The 18,623-nt window shown below is 43.5% G+C and overlaps 1 long non-coding RNA gene across 1 annotated transcript; it reads left to right on the top strand.

Moving 5' to 3' along the window:
* The first annotated feature begins 324 nt into the window (after nt 1-324).
* On the top strand, nt 325-16,865 carry LOC143942419 (uncharacterized). The gene is made up of 3 exons (XR_013264771.1): nt 325-402; nt 14,654-14,838; nt 16,724-16,865. It is a non-coding gene; the product is annotated as an uncharacterized LOC143942419 (long non-coding RNA).
* Nucleotides 16,866-18,623: the final 1,758 nt, after the last annotated feature.

Below are 18,623 nucleotides of genomic sequence, written 5' to 3'. Positions count from 1 at the left end.
GGTATCCAGTGCCAGTGCCACACAAGGTTCTCTGTATGGTCCAACCATCTCAGAGGTGCCACATACAGTATAAATGCATTACAGTTCTTGGGAAGATGCAAATATCCTATAATACATATTATATTTGATTTTTTATATATATATATATATATATATATATATATATATATATATATATATATATATATATATATATATATATATATATATATACACATACATACATACACACACACACACACACACACACACACATACACACACACACACAGTATTATATATATTATTACATTTTATCTTGGTTTATAATTGCTGCTCTTTCCATCTTTAGCAGAGTTCGTCGAGATGCCGATGATGACTTTCCACTGAAGCTCCCTGTTGAACATCCTGGCCAAGATAATGGTGAGGAAACCTTGACAAAAGTTTTGGTTGGAGCACCCGATGGGTTAGTGGTCATCTCCTAGATCAGGGGTCTCCAAACTTTCTAAAAAAAGGGCCAGTTTACTGTTCATCGGGCTTTAAGGGGGCCAGACTGTGGCCAGTAGAAGTAGAAAATGCCCCAACATAAGTGCCCTATCATTGGTATCAGTGGGAGGAATAGTGCCCCACTATTGGTGTCTGTGGGAGGAATAGTACCCCACCGTTGGGTCAGTGGGAGGGATAGTGCCTCATCATTGGTTTTAATGGGAGGAATAGTGCCCTATTGTTAATATCAATACGAAGAATAGTGCCCCATTGATGGTGTCAGTAGAGGGAATGGTGCTCCATCATTAATGTCATTTGGGCCAGATAAAGGCAAGCAAAGGGCCACATCCGACCCCCAGGCCGCCTTTTGGAGACCACTGTCCTAGATCATAGAAGTCTTCTGATCCAACCAACACTGGTTGGCAGAATTTATGAGTGTATGTATGGGGAAAACTTTTTTTTTTTGAATAGAGAAGGGAAGGGTTAAATCCCCTCCCAAGTTATTTTTTACTGTCTATGTACCATTGGGGACATTTTCCATCATTTTCTGGCCCAGAGATGCAACAATAAACAAAAGGAAATCTCCTAAAGTGAAGGGAAATCCAGTCTTTAGAGAGTGGTCCTCAAAACAGTGATCCCCATTGGAAGATTTTCCTCTACCCTTTGCCCTGGGCACAACTCAGTTTTCCCTTCATTTTTTCCTAGGTGATACTGGTCACCAGGACAAATAGAATGGGTGAATCTCCTCAATGGGGGACACATCAATAGAAACCTGACAGAGGACCTAACCCCTTTCCACTCGATCCAAACGTAAAAAAATAAAAAATAAATCTGCGTGACAATCCTGGCAGAATCGCACCGTGTTTGGGGTGCCATTAAGAATGATGATACCCAAATGCGTGTTGAGCATTTTACCGTGATTTTCACTGTGATTGTGCCCGCAATACTAAATCATCTAATGTGAACAGGCATCTGCAGGAGTTAGTGGGTGTTGTGTGCCTCCAGCACAGTATATACCTGTATCTACCCTTTATTGCTGGTGTTCTCTAATATAGGCATCTGCAGGAGTTAGTGGGTGTTGTGTGCCTCCAGCACAGTATACACCTGTATCTACCCTTTATTGCTGGTGTTCTCTAATATAGGCATCTGCAGGAGTTAGTGGGTGTTGTGTGCCTCCAGCACAGTATATACCTGTATCTGCCCTTTATTGCTGGTGTTCTCTAATATAGGCATCTGCAGGAGTTAGTGGGTGTTGTGTGCCTCCAGCACAGCACAGTATACACCTGTATCTACCCTTTATTGCTGGTGTTCTCTAATATAGGCATCTACAGGAGTTAAAGTGGATGTTGTGTGCCTCCAGCACAATATATACCTGAAGATACCCAGGGGTCAAGTCCTGGGGAAAAAAGTGTGGGAACTCCCACCCAAGATCCACTCCCCCACCAAAAAAAAAAAAAAAAAAAAGATACGCTCATATGCATATATATATATATATATATATTTCACATAAAATACAGTGACTGCAAATGCGACATGCTACAAGAGATGACCAGACTGCGAATGCGACTACAGGAGATGACCAGACTGCGAATGCGACTACAGGAGATGATCAGACTGCGAATGCGACTACAGGAGATGACCAGACTGCGAATGCGACTACATGAGATGATCAGACTGCGAATGCGACTACAGGAGATGATCAGACTGCGAATGCGACTACAGGAGATGACCAGACTGTGAATGCGACTACAGGAGATGACCAGACTGTGAATGCGACTACAGGAGATGACCAGACCGGGAATGAGACTACAGGAGATGATCAGACTGCGAATGCGACTACAGGAGATGACCAGACTGTGAATGCGACATAGTACAGGAGATGACCAGACCGGGAATGAGACTACAAGAGATGACCAGACTGCGAATGCGACTACAGGAGATGACCAGACTGCGAATGCGACTACAGGAGATGATCAGACTGCGAATGCGACTACAGGAGATGATCAGACTGCGAATGCGACTACAGGAGATGACCAGACTGCGAATGCGACTACAGGAGATGATCAGACTGCGAATGCGACTACAGGAGATGATCAGACTGCGAATGCGACTACAGGAGATGATCAGACTGCGAATGCGACTACAGGAGATGATCAGACTGCGAATGCGACTACAGGAGATGACCAGACTGCGAATGCGACTACAGGAGATGACCAGACTGCGAATGCGACTACAGGAGATGACCAGACTGTGAATGCGACATACTACAGGAGATGATCAGACTGCGAATGCGACATACTACAGGAGATGATCAGACTGCGAATGCGACTACAGGAGATGACCAGACTGCGAATGCGACTACAGGAGATGACCAGACTGCGAATGCGACTACAGGAGATGATCAGACTGCGAATGCGACTACAGGAGATGACCAGACTGCGAATGCGACTACAGGAGATGATCAGACTGCGAATGCGACTACAGGAGATGATCAGACTGCGAATGCGACTACAGGAGATGATCAGACTGCGAATGCGACTACAGGAGATGACCAGACTGCGAATGCGACTACAGGAGATGACCAGACTGCGAATGCGACTACAGGAGATGACCAGACTGTGAATGCGACATACTACAGGAGATGATCAGACTGCGAATGCGACATACTACAGGAGATGATCAGACTGCGAATGCAACTACAGGAGATGATCAGACTGTGAATGCGACTACAGGAGATGATCAGACTGTGAATGCGACTACAGGAGATGACCAGACTGCGAATGCGACTACAGGAGATGACCAGACTGCGAATGTGACTACAGGAGATGACCAGACTGCGAATGTGACTACAGGAGATGACCAGACTGTGAATGCGACATACTACAGGAGATGACCAGACTGCGAATGCGACTACAGGAGATGATCAGACTGTGAATGCGACTACAGGAGATGATCAGACTGCGAATGCGACATACTACAGGAGATGACCAGACTGTGAATGCGACATACTACAGGAGATGATCAGACTGCGAATGCGACATAGTACGGAAGATGACCAAGTAGCTAGTTTTAAAATTTAAACCTGTCCTCAGCCCCTTTATGGCACTTCCTTTACATTCCTGTCCTCACCCCCTTTGTAGAACCCCCCTTCACATTCCTGCCCTGCCTCCCTTTTATATCACCTCTCCTCATTCCATTCCTTTCAGTTTCTGATACTTTCCCCCTCCCTCCTTCATAACAGCCCCCTCTTCCCTGTCTTACCTTACACAGGACACAGCAAATGACATCGGAAGTGCAGCAAAGGGATGGACAGAGGGCGGGACCTGCCCCAGTTAACTGATTGGTTGATAGAATGCAGAGCAGTTCTATTAACCAATCAGTTAACTGAGCCAGCCCCTGCCCTCCGTGCATCACTGTGCTGCTCTTCCGATGTCAGCTCTGTGAAGACAACACAGCTAGCAGACTGTGCTAGAGCCTCGGGCGGCTCTGGTCCTGCAAAGGGAACGGCGTTCCTGCTGTGAAAAAAGTGCGGGGACGCTGTTCCCACGCGTTCCCGCAGGACTCGAGCCCTGAAGATACCCCTTATTGCTGGTGTTGTTCTGTTGCATATCTTGCATATTAGCCTTTAAAATTAGCACTTTTGATTTCGAACATTCGAGTCCCATAGACTTTAATAGCGTTCTAAAGTTCGTACGAATTTTCAGTCCGTTCGAATGTTCTGGTGCGAACCGAACCGGGGAAAGGGGGTGTTCAGCTCATCCCTACTAAACACCTATGTGTGCATGGACATAGGGGAGGATTTACTAAAACTGGTGCACTCAGAATCTGGTGCAGCTCTGCATGGTAACCAATCAGCTTCTAACTTCAGCTTGATCAATCAAGCTTTGACAATAAAACCTGGAAGCCGATTGGTTTCTATGCAGAGCTGCACCAGACTTTGCACTCTCCAGTTTTAGTAAATCCCCCCACAGGCTACTATGGAGGGGCATTTAAGAGACAGAAAAAAAAACCCCAAAAAAACAGCCGGACGCCCCTGAAAACAGCGATTTTAACCCTCAGTGTGCATGAGGCCTTAAAGTTTATGTCAAGGCAATGTATTTTTTTTTTGTTTTGTGCAGATAGAAGAGGGAAGGATTAGAACCTCTCCTTATGTGAAATTCTATCTATATCTATTCTATTCTATCAGACACACTAAATCTGCTAATTAGTAGAGTAGTGCATCAACATTAATATGACAATTATAACACAAAAAATGAAAAAAAAAGCATGGTTAGATGTGTCTGGGTAAAAGAACAATATAAGGGTTTATTCGTAAAAAAATAATAAAAGAAAATTCTGTGTGAATGTTTTAGCATGCACACAGTCATTGCAAATAATGCCCGTCATGTGTCTAATATGTGTATTTTTTATAATTGACAGCGCCATCTAGTGCAGGGATATGTAATTAGCGGACCCCCAGCTGTTGCAGAACTACAAGTCCCATGAGTCATAACAAGACTCTGATAGCCACAAGCATGACACCCAGAGGCAGAGGCATCATGGGACTTGTAGTTTTGCAACAGCTGGAGGTCCACTAATTGCATATCCCTGATCTAGTGTAACAAGGTACTTTCCTTATGATTGACAGCGCCATCTAGTATAATAAGGTACTTTCCTGAAATTCCAAAATTAGGAAAGTACTGCATCATAGCCACTAGGTGGCACTGATGCTCATACTAAATACACACATTAGATACATTACGTGGATTTTTGTTTTTCAATGGACACACAGGGTGGCACAGTGGTGTAGTGGGTAGCACTCTCACCTAGCAGTAAAAAGGGTCGCTGGTTTGAATCCCAACCATGACACTACCTGCCTGGAGTTTGTATGTTCTCCCTGTGCCTGTGTGGGTTTCCTCTGGGTACTCCGGTTTCCTTCCACACTCCAAAGACATGCAGGTAGGTTAATTGGCTTCTGTACAAAATTGGCCCTAGTATATGAATGGGGACCTTGGATTGTGGGCTCCCTGAGGGTAGGGACCAATGTGAGTGTGCAATGTACAGGGATAGGGATAACTGTAGACACTCACTCAGGTTGAACCGGATGGACTGGTGTCTTTATTCAACATTACTAACTATGTAATGGCTGTGTGAATGCTGAGGTAGGGCACATCACATCTTTTATAAATAGATCCCTATTTGTTATGTCAGGACTCTACTGGCTAATGTATTCAATGTTTATCTCGCTTGTTTTAATCTTCACTGTTTCTTCAAACTTGTCCATGACCATTATGGTAATAATAGAATTCCAGCCATTGGTATGTTCAGGGCCATCTTTAAGGCAGGGCAAAAGGGGCAGCTGCCCTGGGCCCTGTCATTGTTGTGGGGCCCAAAGCAGCTGCCTCATACTTGCCAACTATGCCAGTTTACATTCCCTTGTCCCTTGAAGTTTTAGTCCTGTGCTGCTACTAATGCTGCCCAGCTCTGCCCTATTGTTGTGTACAGATGACTCACCTGCTGACCTGTGTTTACATGTAAATACTGGCATTCATATGTAAATAGCAGTGACATGCATATGTAAATAGTTGAGGCCAACTGCATTGATATGTAAATAAAGGCAGCATTCATAGGTATATCATGCCCCCCTGCAGTGAGGAGAAGATGTGCTGTAACCTATAGCAACCAGTGAGCAGTATTACTGTACAGCAATCTCTAGCAGCCAATCAACAAGCAGAAATGTGCTGTAACCTCTAGCAACTAATCAGTGAGCCTTAAGGAGTGCTGTAACCTCTAGCATCCAGTCAGTAAGCAGTAATGATATGCTGTAACCTCTGGCAATCGCAATCGCTGCCTGATCTGATACAGTAAACTGATTTTAAGTCTAGCTGCTATTTATGGTATGTCTCAGAGAAGGTGGAGAGCGAAATTGCATGTGGGGAGGGGGGCCCTAAGAAAATTTTTGCCCAGGGTCCAATCAATATTAAAGACGGCCCTGGGTATGTTATACATAGTTACACTGGTCCAGTTTGGATCAATGTAACTACTATGTCTATATACCATACCCGACCAATGTAGTTATACTGATCCAAGCTGGACCAGTGTAACTATGTATAACATACCAATGGCTGGAATTCTATTATTAATAATCATAATGGTCATTGACATTCTATTATTAATAATCATAATGGTCATGGACATGTTTGAAGAAACAGTAAAGATTAAAACAAGCTAGATAAACAATAAATCCATTAGCCAGTCCTGACATAACAGTTGGGGTTCGATTTATAAAAAAAATTGATGTGCCATACCTCAGTAATCACTCAGCCATTGAGAATAATTTCTGTAATGTGTCCAATGTGTGTATTTCCTATGATTATCAATGCCACCTAGTGGCCATAATGCAATACTTTTCTAATTTTGGTAAATGTGGAAAATACCACTTGAAGACTAAGCACTTTTCTAACATTTGCAGCTTACAAGTTAAAATCTGTATTTTTTGCTAGATATTACTTAAAACCCCCGAAACATTTTATATATATATATATATATATATATATATATATATATATATATATATATATATACAGTGGTGTGAAAAAGTGTTTGCCCCCTTCCTCATTTCCTGTTCCTTTGCATGTTTGTCACACTTAAGTGTTTCGGAACATCAAACCAATTTAAACAATAGTCAAGGACAACACAAGTAAACACAAAATGCAATTTGTAAATGAAGGTGTTTATTATTAAAGGTGAAAAAAAATCCAAACCATCATGGCACTGTGTGAAAAAGTGATTGCCCCCCTTGTTAAAACATACTATAACTGTGGTTGTCCACACCTGAGTTCAATTTCTCTAGCCACACCCAGGCCTGATTATTGCCACACCTGTTCACAATCAAGGCATCACTTAAATAGGAGCTGCTTGACACAGTAAGGTCCACCAGAAGATCCTTAAAAGCTACACATCATGCCGAGACCCAAAGAAATTCAGGAACAATTGAGAAAGAAAGTAATTGAGATCTATCAGTCTGGAAAGGGTTATAAAGCCATTTCCAAAGCTTTGGGAATCCAGCGAACCACAGTGAGAGCCATTATCCACAAATGGCGAAGACATGGAACAGTGGTGAACCTTCCCAGGAGTGGCCGGCCGCCCAAAATTACCCCAAGAGCGCAGCGACGACTCATCCAAGAGGTCACAAAAGACCCCACAACAACGTCCAAGGAACTGCAGGCCTCACTTGCCTCAGTTAAGGTCAGCGTTCATGCCTCCACCATCAGGAAAAGACTGGGCAAAAATGGCCTGCATGGCAGAGTTCCAAGGAGAAAACCACTGCTGAGCAAAAAAAAACCAAAGCTCGTCTCAATTTCTCCACAACACATCTTGATGATCCCCAAGACTTTTGGGACAACATTCTGTGGACCGATGAGACAAAAGTGGAACTCTTTGGAAGGTGTGTGTCCAAGTATATCTGGCGTAGAAGGAACACTGCATTTCATAAAAAGAACATTATACCAACAGTAAAATATGGTGGTGGTAGTGTGATGGTCTGGGGCTGTTTTGCTGCTTCAGGACCTGGAAGACTTGCCGTGATAAAAGGAACTATGAATTCTGCTGTCTAGCAAGAGATCCTGAAGGAGAATGTCCGACCATCTGTTCATGTACTCAAGCTGAAACGAACTTGGGTTCTGCAGCAGGACAATGATCCTAAACACACCAGCAAGTCCACCACCGAATGGCTGAAGAAAAACAAAATGAAGACTTTGGAGTGGCCTAGCCAAAGTCCTGACCTGAATCCTATTGAGATGTTGTGGTATGACCTTAAAAAGGCCGTTCATGCTCGAAAACCCTCTAATGTAACTGAATTAGGACAATTCTGCAAAGATGAGTGGGCCAAAATTCCTCCAGGACGCTGTAAAAGCCTCATTGCACGTTATCGCAAACGCTTGGTTGCAGTTGTTGCTGCTAAGGGTGGCCCAACCAGTTATTAGGTTTAGGGGGCAATCACTTTTTCACACAGGGCCATGATGGTTTGGATTTTTTTTCACCTTTAATAATAAACACCTTCATTTACAAATTGCATTTTGTGTTTACTTGTGTTGTCCTTGACTATTGTTTAAATTGGTTTGATGTTCCGAAACACTTAAGTGTGACAAACATGCAAAGGAACAGGAAATGAGGAAGGGGGCAAACACTTTTTCACACCACTGTATATATATTTATTTATTTATTTAGCAGAGACACTAGAGAATAATATGGCAATTGTTGCAATATTTTATATCACACTGTATTTGCACAGCGGTTTTTCAAACGCAATTTTTATGTACAATAATACATTCTAATAAATTAAAAAGAAAGAGTAAAGTTAGTCCAATTTTTTTTCATATAATGTAAAAGATGATGTTACGCTGATTAAATAGATACCTAACATGTCATGCTTTAACCACTTAACGTGGTTCTAAACCCTTTACAACCCCTTTTTTTTGCTACAGGTAAGCCTATAATAAGGCTTACCTGTACCCAGATATCGCCAAAACCTGCACGGTTTAGGAGATATCCCCTGTATCAGCATGTGCCAACATCATTGGCACATGAGCCCTGAAGCAACGGCACTTTTGAATTAAAAAACAAGACAATAGTAAAGTTAGCCCAATTTTATTTATTTTTTATATTGTGAAAGATAATGTTACTCCGAGTAAATTGATGCCCAACATGTCGTGCTTCAAAATTGCATCCGCAATGGCGACAAACTTTTACCCTTAAAAAATCTCCATAGGCGACATTTAAAAATGTCTACAGGTTACCAGTTTTGAGTTGCAGAGGAGGTCTGGTGCTAGAATTATTGCTCTCACTCTAAGGATCATGGTAATACCTCACATGTGTGGTTTGAACACCGTTTTCATATGGGGGCGCTACTCACGTATGCGTTCGCTTCTGCGTGCGAGCTTGTGGGACGAGGTGCTTAATTTTTATTTTTTTTCTAATTTATTTTACTTTTTGTTTTTTTGTTTTTGTTTTTTGACACTGTCCTTTAAAAAAAAGAAAATTGGGCTACTTTTATTGCTATTATTGTACAAGGAATGTAAACATCCCTTGTAATAGAAAAAAAGGAATGACATGACCTCTTATATATGAGATCTGGGGCCAAAAAAGACCTCAGATCTCATATTTACACTAAAATGTAATAAAAGAAAAAAAATGTAATTCATAAAAAAAATTCTGTTTAAAGAGCATTGAGCAGAAGTGACGTTTGAAGTCGCTTCCTCCAGTCAATGCTATGGAGCCGAGTGGGGTCCATCTTTCCCTCACTCGGCAGCCAGGCATCCACGTGAAAGGATGCGAATGTCTCCGCCGCTACTGGTGGGTCCGGTAAGCGGTGGAGATGCGGAGGGGGGCACCTCTCCCTCCGGCGATAAAAGAGATTTGGCGCCGAATCTGCCGCAGAGACCATTTTTATCTGAAAATGTACCACCCGCTGAAGAAGAAGATACCGGGGTTATAGCAGCTAGCTGCTGCCATAACAACAATATACCTCTCCAAAGAGCAGACGTATAATGACGGCAGGTGGTCCGTAAGTGGTTAAAATTGTGGAATGGCGAAAAATTACAGTACTTAAAAATCTTCATAGGCGACGCTTTAAAAAAAAAATAACGGTTACCAGTTTAGAGTTACAGAAGAGGTCTTGTGCTAGAATTATTGCCTTCGATCAAACAATCACGATGATACCTCACATACAGTATCTTACAAAAGTGAGTACACCCCACACATTTTTAAAAGCTATGTTATTATATCTTTTCATGTAACAACACTAAATAAATTACACTTTGCTACAATGTAAAGTAGTGAGTGTACAGCTTGTATAACAGTGTAAATTTGCTGTCCCTTCAAAATAACTCAACACACAGCCATTAATGTCTAAACCGCTGTTAACAAAAGTGAGTACACCCCTAAGTGAAAATGTCCAAATTCGGCCCAATTAGCCATTTTCCCTCCCCGCTGTCATGTGACTCGTTAGTGTTACAAGGTCTCAGGTGTGAATGGGGAGCAGGTGTGTTAAATTTTGTGTTATCGCTCTCTCTTATACTGGTCACTGGAAGTTCAACATGGCACCTCATAGCAAAGAACTCTCAGAAGGATCTGAAAAAAAGAATTGTTGCTCTAGATAAAGATGGCCTAGGCTATAAGAAGATTGCCAAGACTCTGAAACTGAGCTCCAGCACTGAGGCCAAGACGATACAGCGGGTTTAACAGGACAGGTTCCACTCAGAACAGGCATCTCCATGGTCGACCGAAGAAGTTGAGTGCACGTGCTCAGCGTCATATCCAGAGGTTGTCTTTGGGAAATAGATGTATGAGTGCTGCCAACATTGCTGCAGAGGTTGAAGGGGTGGGGGGGTCAGCTTGTCAGTGCTCAGACCATACGCCGCACACTGCATGAAACTGGTCTGCATGGTTGTCATCCCAGAAGGAAGCCTCTTCTAAAGATGATGCACAAGAAAGACCGCAAACAGTTTGCTGATGACAAGCAGACTAAGGACATGGATTACTGGAACCATGCCCTGTGGTCTGATGAGACCAAGATAAACGTATTTGGTTCAGATGGTGTCAAGTGTCTGTGGTGGCAACCAGGTGAGGAGTACAAAGACAAGTGTGTCTTGTCTACAGTCAAGCATGGTGGTGGGAGTGTCATGGTGTGGGGCTGCATGAGTGCTGCCGGCACTGGGGAGCTACAGATCATTGAGGGAACCATGAATGGCAACATGTACTGTGACATACTGAAGCCGAGCATGATCCCCTCCCTTTGGAGACTGGGCTGCAGGGCAGTATTCTAACATAATGACCCCAAACACACCTCCAAGACTACTGACTTGCTAAAGAAGCTGAGGGTAAAGGTGATGGACTGGCCAAGCATGTCTCCAGACCTAAACCCTATTGAGCATCTGTGGGGCATCCTCAAACGTAAGGTGGAGGAGCGCAAGGTCTCTAACATCCACCAGCTCTGTGATGTCATCATGGAGGAGGGGAAGAGGACTCCAGTGGCAACCTGTGAAGCTCTGGTGAACTCCATGGCCAAGAGGGTTAAGGCAGTGCTGGAAATAATGGTGACCACACAAAATATTGACACTTTGGTCCCAATTTGGACATTTTCACTTAGGAGTGTACTCAATTTTTTTGCCAGCAGTTTAGACATTAATGGCTGTGTGTTGAGTTATTTTGAGGGGACAGCAAATTTACACTGTTATACAAGCTGTACACTCACTACTTTACATTGTAGCAAAGTGTCATTTCTTCAGTGTTGTCACATGAAAAGATATAAAATATTTACAAAAACGCGAGGGGTGTACTCACTTTTGTGAGATACTGTGTTGTGGGTTGAACTCTGTTAACATTTGCGGGGTGCGACTTACCTATGCATTTGCTTTGGCATGTAAGCATGGATGGATGGGTTATTATTGGATTATTTTTTATTATATTTTTACACTTTCCCTCTTAAAAAAAATAAATCTGTTGATTTTTATTGCTGTCACAAGAAACGTCCCTTGTGACAGTAATAGGCAGTGACAGGTACTCTTTATGGAGGGATCGGGGGTCTGTAACACCCCAAACCCCTCCTCTGCACTTGAAAGTATTCAAAACGCAAAGATCTGCACATTTGAATACTTTGGATTTTTTTTTAAATGGCACCGTTGACTGCGGAGTAAACCGGAAGTGGCGCTATGACATCGGAGACCCAATCAAAGCCTATTCCAGCTTTGTCCGGGTCTCTGGCCAGCAGGCGGACATGACGGCTGGTGGCTCAGGTTTCCCGGTGGGATAGGAGAGCCCGGGCAAGCTGCAGAAGGCGACAGGTGGGACTGTCCATCCGCTGTTTGTAATAACAGCCAAGCTTACCCGCATTGGTTGTCATTACAAAAAAGCTGATCGGCTCTAAAAAACGTTACTGGGGTGATGCCTGCAGCTGCATATCTCCCCGGTACAAGAACTTGAAGCCAATGATGTACAGGTACGTGATTTGGTGACAAGTGGTTAATTATGACCACTAGATGGAGCTGATGATCATAGGGACCAGACATATTAGACATATTGCGCACATTATTTGCATTGGCTGTGTTAATACCCGTAATGTGTCTAATGTGTGTATTTCCTATGATTGTCAGTGCCATCTAGTGGCCATGATGCAATACTTTTCTAATTTTGGTATGTCAGGAAAATACTTAATTATGACCATTAGTTGGTGCTGATGCTCATAGGAAATACACATATTGGACACATTACAGACATTATTTGGCTGTTTTAATGCTGAGACATGCACACAGCAAGCCTACAAGAACCCCTGTAGTGTTCTTGTAGGCTTCATACAAACTAGCATTTTTTTTAAGTTCCTAGAAGCTAATATTTTATCCTATTTTATCTATTGTCAAAAAAATGCTAAATGCTCCTAAACAGTATTAAAACACTCCTAACAGATTTTTTCATGTACTGTAAAAACACTTTTAAAAGCTACTAAAACTCTACCACAAGCTGGCACAAAAACGCTATAATCAGCATTTTTCAGCCAGCATTTTTTCCAGAGTTTCTTGAGCTAGTGGAGCTTTACACGCCACAGCTAACCACACCTATTTTTTTTTTCCCTGGAATTATTCCTTAACGGCTTGCCACCTGCCCTGCCATCAAATGATGGCGGGGTGGTGCAGGCTCTCGTTCTGGGACGCCGTTATATGACAGCGTCCCAGAACGGGCGCTCTCATGTGCCCGCGGGCGCGCGCCGTGTTTCTAGGACACAGCACAACCACGATCTCTGTAAAGAGCAGCGTCCGTGACTCTTTAACCATGTGATTTGCTGTGTCCAATCATAGCCGGTCACATTTAAACACAGAGATGCCGGTGTTGTGTCGATATGTGCCTGCTGTGGAAAAGTGCCCACGCATTTGCAGAATGGAAGGGCGCTCCAGCTGAGTTGACGATCAGCTGGAATGATGTCCCATAGTGCATGCGCACATTGTAGGGGCCTTTTTTCGATGGGCAATATAATTTCTCGGCCAGAATTTAATGCTATGAAAACAGCAGATGGACACCGTATTTGTCATATTGTGCCTCGCTGTTGCACCACGGGTTTACAGTGAGGCACAATCTGACATCTTTGGTGCCCTCTGCTCTTTGCATAACTTTCAATTGTGCCCATGAAATGGAATTGCCTGCTGAAAAACCCTCTTACTATGTGCGCATGCGCTATGGTGACGTCACTCCAGCTGATCGGCAACTCAGCTGGAGTGCCCTTCCGTTCTGCGCATGCGCGGGGAGTTTTCGACGGCACATATCGGTGGAACCCCGGCATTTGGCCCTCCTCGCCTCACACTGACAGAGTGTGTGGCGAGGAGAGCCGATCAGCGGCATCTCTTCACAGGGGGACTTCTACACATGTAATCAGAGCACTGTTTATCAGCACCACCAGTGTCGCCAATCAGTGACAGCAATCAGTGCCCATCATTGACCACCAGCGCCCACAAGTGCAACCAATCAGTGCCCATTAGTGATGTCAGTTAATGCTGGCTATCAGTGCCGCCTGTCAGTGCTGCCCATCAATGCCCACCACTGCTGTCCATCAATACCCATCAGTGCCACCTATCCATGCTGCCTATCAGTGCCCACCAGTGCCACCAATTAGTGCCCATCAGTGCCACATATCAGTGCCCATACGTGCGGCATATTAGTGCCTGCTCATCAGTGCCACCTAATCAGTGCCCATAAGTGCCACCTCATCAATGCCCACCAGTTCAGCCTATCAGTGCCCATCAGTGCTGCCTCATCAATGCCCACCAGTTCAGCCTATCAGTGCTGCCTCATCAGCGCACAACAGTGAAGTAGATAAATTACTTATTTACAAAATTTACTGACAGAAACTAAGTAGAAATGTTTTTTCTTCAACACTTTTGGGCATTTTTTTGTAAAAAATTAAAAACCCAGCAGTGATTAAATACCACCAAAAAAAAAGCTCTATTTGTGTGAATAAAATTATAAAAATGTAATTTGGGTACAATGTAGCATGACCGCGCAATTGTCATTCAAAGTGCAACAGCGCTGAAAGCTGAAAAATGGCCTGGGCAGGAGGGGGGTGTAAGTGCCTGGTAGGCAAGTGGTTAAGGATTGTCTCTGGTACTTAGGGAATTTCTGACTAAGGTGGATAAGCGATATGAATATTCTTCTGTTTCCTCAGATTATGGAATACTTCCGCATTACGTCAGGATTGGTCAACCTTCAATAAGAAAGAAGACGGACCAACAAACACCGACACGCATAAAACAAAGCGCTCCGAGGTGGATTTAGAGAAGTTATACTCTGAGACCTTCAGAATGTAAAGTCTCAATTCCTCGATTCCTTCCATGTGATGCTCTCCATAAGGTGAGGGTGACATCTCCTCCGCTCCTCGCTTTACACAAGGAACCTTTAGCACATAACTGAATCTGCCCAAGTAAAATATCCCATCCTTTGAAGGAAGGTTTTCATGGAAACAACCATTCCTCACAGACCGCGGATGAGTTGTCGTGGAAAAGTTCCAAAATTCTAGTATGTTATTACACATAGGGAGCAAGTGGCCACTTCCGTCAGAGTCTTCTCACACAGGTTTTTTCACTTTAGGACCATTCATTTCAGCAAAAATTCCATATGATTATATGTGCATTTAATGTATTTTATTCATGTTATTTGCCAATAAAATCTTCCCTTTGTAGACATGTAAAAACCTTGAGACAGCTGCTGGGTGCAGACATCTTATGCCGCGTACACACGGTCGAACTGTTTGACGTACTTAGTCCGTTGAAACACATTTCAGCGGACAATCCGCTCGTGTGTGGGCTTCAGCTGACTTTTTCAGCGTGCAGTCCGGAGTACTAAGAATTTCGGATTTTCCAAAAATCTGTTCGTCGTACTTTGGTTTCAGCGGACAATACGGTCGTCAGTATGCTAGTCCGACGGACTAAGAATGGCGCATGCCCAGAAAGGATTTACACGGCGAAAGGTTGCATTGCTGTGTCTTGGACTTCCTATTTCTAGTCCCGTCGTACGTGCTGTACACGTCATCGCGCAAGCTTTCGTTGGACTGTTTGTGCATCCGTGTGTGGTCAAGTCCGTTCAGTGGAAAGTACGACGGATTGTCCGTCGGATTGTATGACGGACTAAGTACGTCAAACAGTTCGACCGTGTGTACGCGGCATTAGATAGACAGCAGTTCCAGGAGACTCAAAGCTCAAATGAGACTCAAATGTTTGTTGTCAACACACAAGGAGTAGGGGGGCCTCAAATGTGGCCCCTGACAGCTCTAAAGGGCCACGCATAATGTTCATTATACAATAAAAGTCTATCAGAGACTTCAGACATACTACAGGAGATGATCAGGGACTGCAGATATGGAAGATGGGTGTTTGTAGAGTGAATAGACACTGTGGAGACTGTCAGAGAGAGGGGACATGCTACATGAGACTGTTAGAGTTCACTCTCATTAAAGAGGAAGTAAACCCTGATGGGATTCCCTGCAAAGGTAAAGCATAATGGACTACTATGCATCGCATAGTAGTCCATTATGTGTCACTTACCTGACACAGGAGCCAGCGAAGTCACCGCTGTCCTCTGTAGTTCCGAGCGTCCATCTTCTTGGTGGGTCTCTGTGGGTCTCGCTGCTCCGGCGCTGTGATTCACCGGAGCAGCGATGACGTCACTCCCGTGCATGCGCAAGGGAGCCGACACTCGCGGCATATCGCCAAGATCTGCGGCTTACCCAGTGCGCCTGCACGCCGCTGTCTACGGCACATGCACCGTAGACAGCGGTGGCTGTCTTCAGGTAAATATCTCCTACACCGTGTAGGTTTAGGAGATATTTCTTGGACCTACAGGTAAGCCTTAATCTAGGCTTACCTGTAGGTCAAAGTGGTTTGTAAGGGTTTACAACCACTTTAAAGCCTCTTTACAAAAGATTTCTCCCCCTACTGAGTGGGGCTTGAATAATTTATTTGTGAATGCTAAAGGGTATGCAACATTAGACCCCAAAAAAGCTCTGATGGGTGGAATTGAGAACACCCGGCCGCTAGAATCATGGCACTGTGGTTTAGGTGTTCCCAGAAAAATGTATACTATGTGGTGGTTTGGTACATTCAAGAAACAGCTGAATGAAGCCCAACGTTTATTGGCATACTTTTCCTCTCCATGTATTTTTATACTACTTTATCGACTGTATAATCCTAGGTAACATGATATATAAAAGCACAACATAGTAAAATATGTTTTTATCCAGATCATTGAGAGCTACCACAATATCTTCTCTTCCATCACTGCACCAACCATCGGAAGGAGTTAGAAGTTTTGAATATTTCTCAAGATACAGACGGTCTTTCCCTGTGGATTTGTTCACTTTAGTTAGAGGTCAGAAATAAACATTTACGGTAACATTAATTTCTGTGTCAGTGCCATTATTTTTTGTTTAATATTTGTTTGTGAAAGCCACATCATAGAATCTCTGTATCCTGCAGCACATTGGAGTCTTGGTGGACCAGAAATATGATGGTGCAATGTCCATGTTTAGGGCAGATTTTACCATATGCCACAGTGGCCATTCCAAGGTCGTAACTCTCCATTTATTACCTAAAAGCCCAACTCTTGGGTTAACTGCTCCTTTTGTCCAGAGGAGAGGGGAAAGCTCAATACTCAATACCCAATCCTCCCCTCCTCCCCCTACAAACCAGCAGTAGACTGTTCCTGACGTCCTCACGTCCAGAGCAGGCCAATGAGCATGATGATGTCAGGAACAGACCACTGCACAAAACCGCTAGACCACATGAGGACAGGAGCCACAGAGACCGGTCTTGTGCAGGGAGGATCGGAGGATAGGTAAGCACTGTATACACTATATTACCAAAAGTATTGTGACGCCTGCCTTTACACACACATGAACTTTAATGGCATCCTAGCCTTAGACCGTAGGGTTCAATATTGAGTTGGCCCACCCTTTGCAGCTATAACACCTTCAATTCTTCCGGGAAGGCCGTCCAAAAGGTTTAGGAGTGTGTCTATGGGAATGTTTGACCATTCTTCCAGAAGAACATTTGTGAGGTCAGATACTGATGTTGAAGAAAAGGCCTGGCTCGCAGTCTCCGCTCTAATTCACTCAAAGGTGTTCTATCGTGTTGAGGTCAGGCCTCTGTGAAGGCCAGTCAAGTTCCTCCACCCCAAACTCGCTCATCCATGTCTTTATGGATCTTGCTTTGTGCCCTCGTTCAGATCATTTGGTGGAGGGGGGATTATGGTGTGGGGTTGTTTTTTTAGGGGTTGGGCTTGGCCCCTTTTTTCCAGTGAAGGGAACTCTTAGAGCCCTTTCACACTGAGCTATGCCGGGCTTTACTGACGTTTTAGCGATGCTTTTCGGCCACTAGCGGGGCACTTCTAAGTCTCGCTAGTGGGCAAATAAAGGGTTAAATGAACCTGAAAAGTGCCTATTCATTTCAATGGGCAGGGGTGGTGGAGGAAGTATTTGGGAAGTATAAAGGAAAGCCAAGAAAATCAATTATTTGCAGTATGAGAACTCCTACGCATAGAACTTAACACTGCCCACATTTTCTATCAAAATATAATGTGAAAAAATCATTGTTACTCTTGAAAAACAGCAAAATGCACTGTTGTGTTAAATTGTTTAAAAAAAACTCAATGATGGGGATTTTTTCTTTTATTTGCATATAGGGAGGAATTTTAGAATCAGTTTCCGGTCCCTGTGACCAAAGAGCAGGTATGTGTAGGGACTCGGGAGGGACACTGACTGATATAAAAACTATGAGAGAGAGGCTATGATGGTACAATTGTGCTTCCAATTACTTTTTTCATTGTAATCCCAATCATAAGACATAAAATGGTTTCAATGGACTGCAAGGAGATGGGATCAAAATTGCCTTGATTGAACCGAGCAAAAAAAATGATCACTTTCAATGAAATGTACATTTTATTCCGTTTTTTTTTTTATTATTTAAATGCATTGTGACAGTGTGAGGCCCTGCCAATGTGAAAATGTAGGAGAAAAACACACAGAATTCACATTAAAGTGATTCTAAAAGTGGAATTTTTTTTTTTTTATCTTAATGCATGCTATGTATGCAGCAGCCCCCCCCTTACCTGATCCCCATCTCGATCCAGAGTTGTGCACGAGA

This window comes from Lithobates pipiens, unplaced genomic scaffold (genome assembly GCF_037356315.1).
Source record: "Lithobates pipiens isolate NorthernLeopardFrog02 unplaced genomic scaffold, aLitPip1_a1.2 Scaffold_10, whole genome shotgun sequence".
Classification (NCBI taxonomy): domain Eukaryota; kingdom Metazoa; phylum Chordata; class Amphibia; order Anura; family Ranidae; genus Lithobates; species Lithobates pipiens.
Note: the sequence above shows the minus strand (reverse complement) of the source record. Positions and strands in the feature narration are given on the sequence as shown.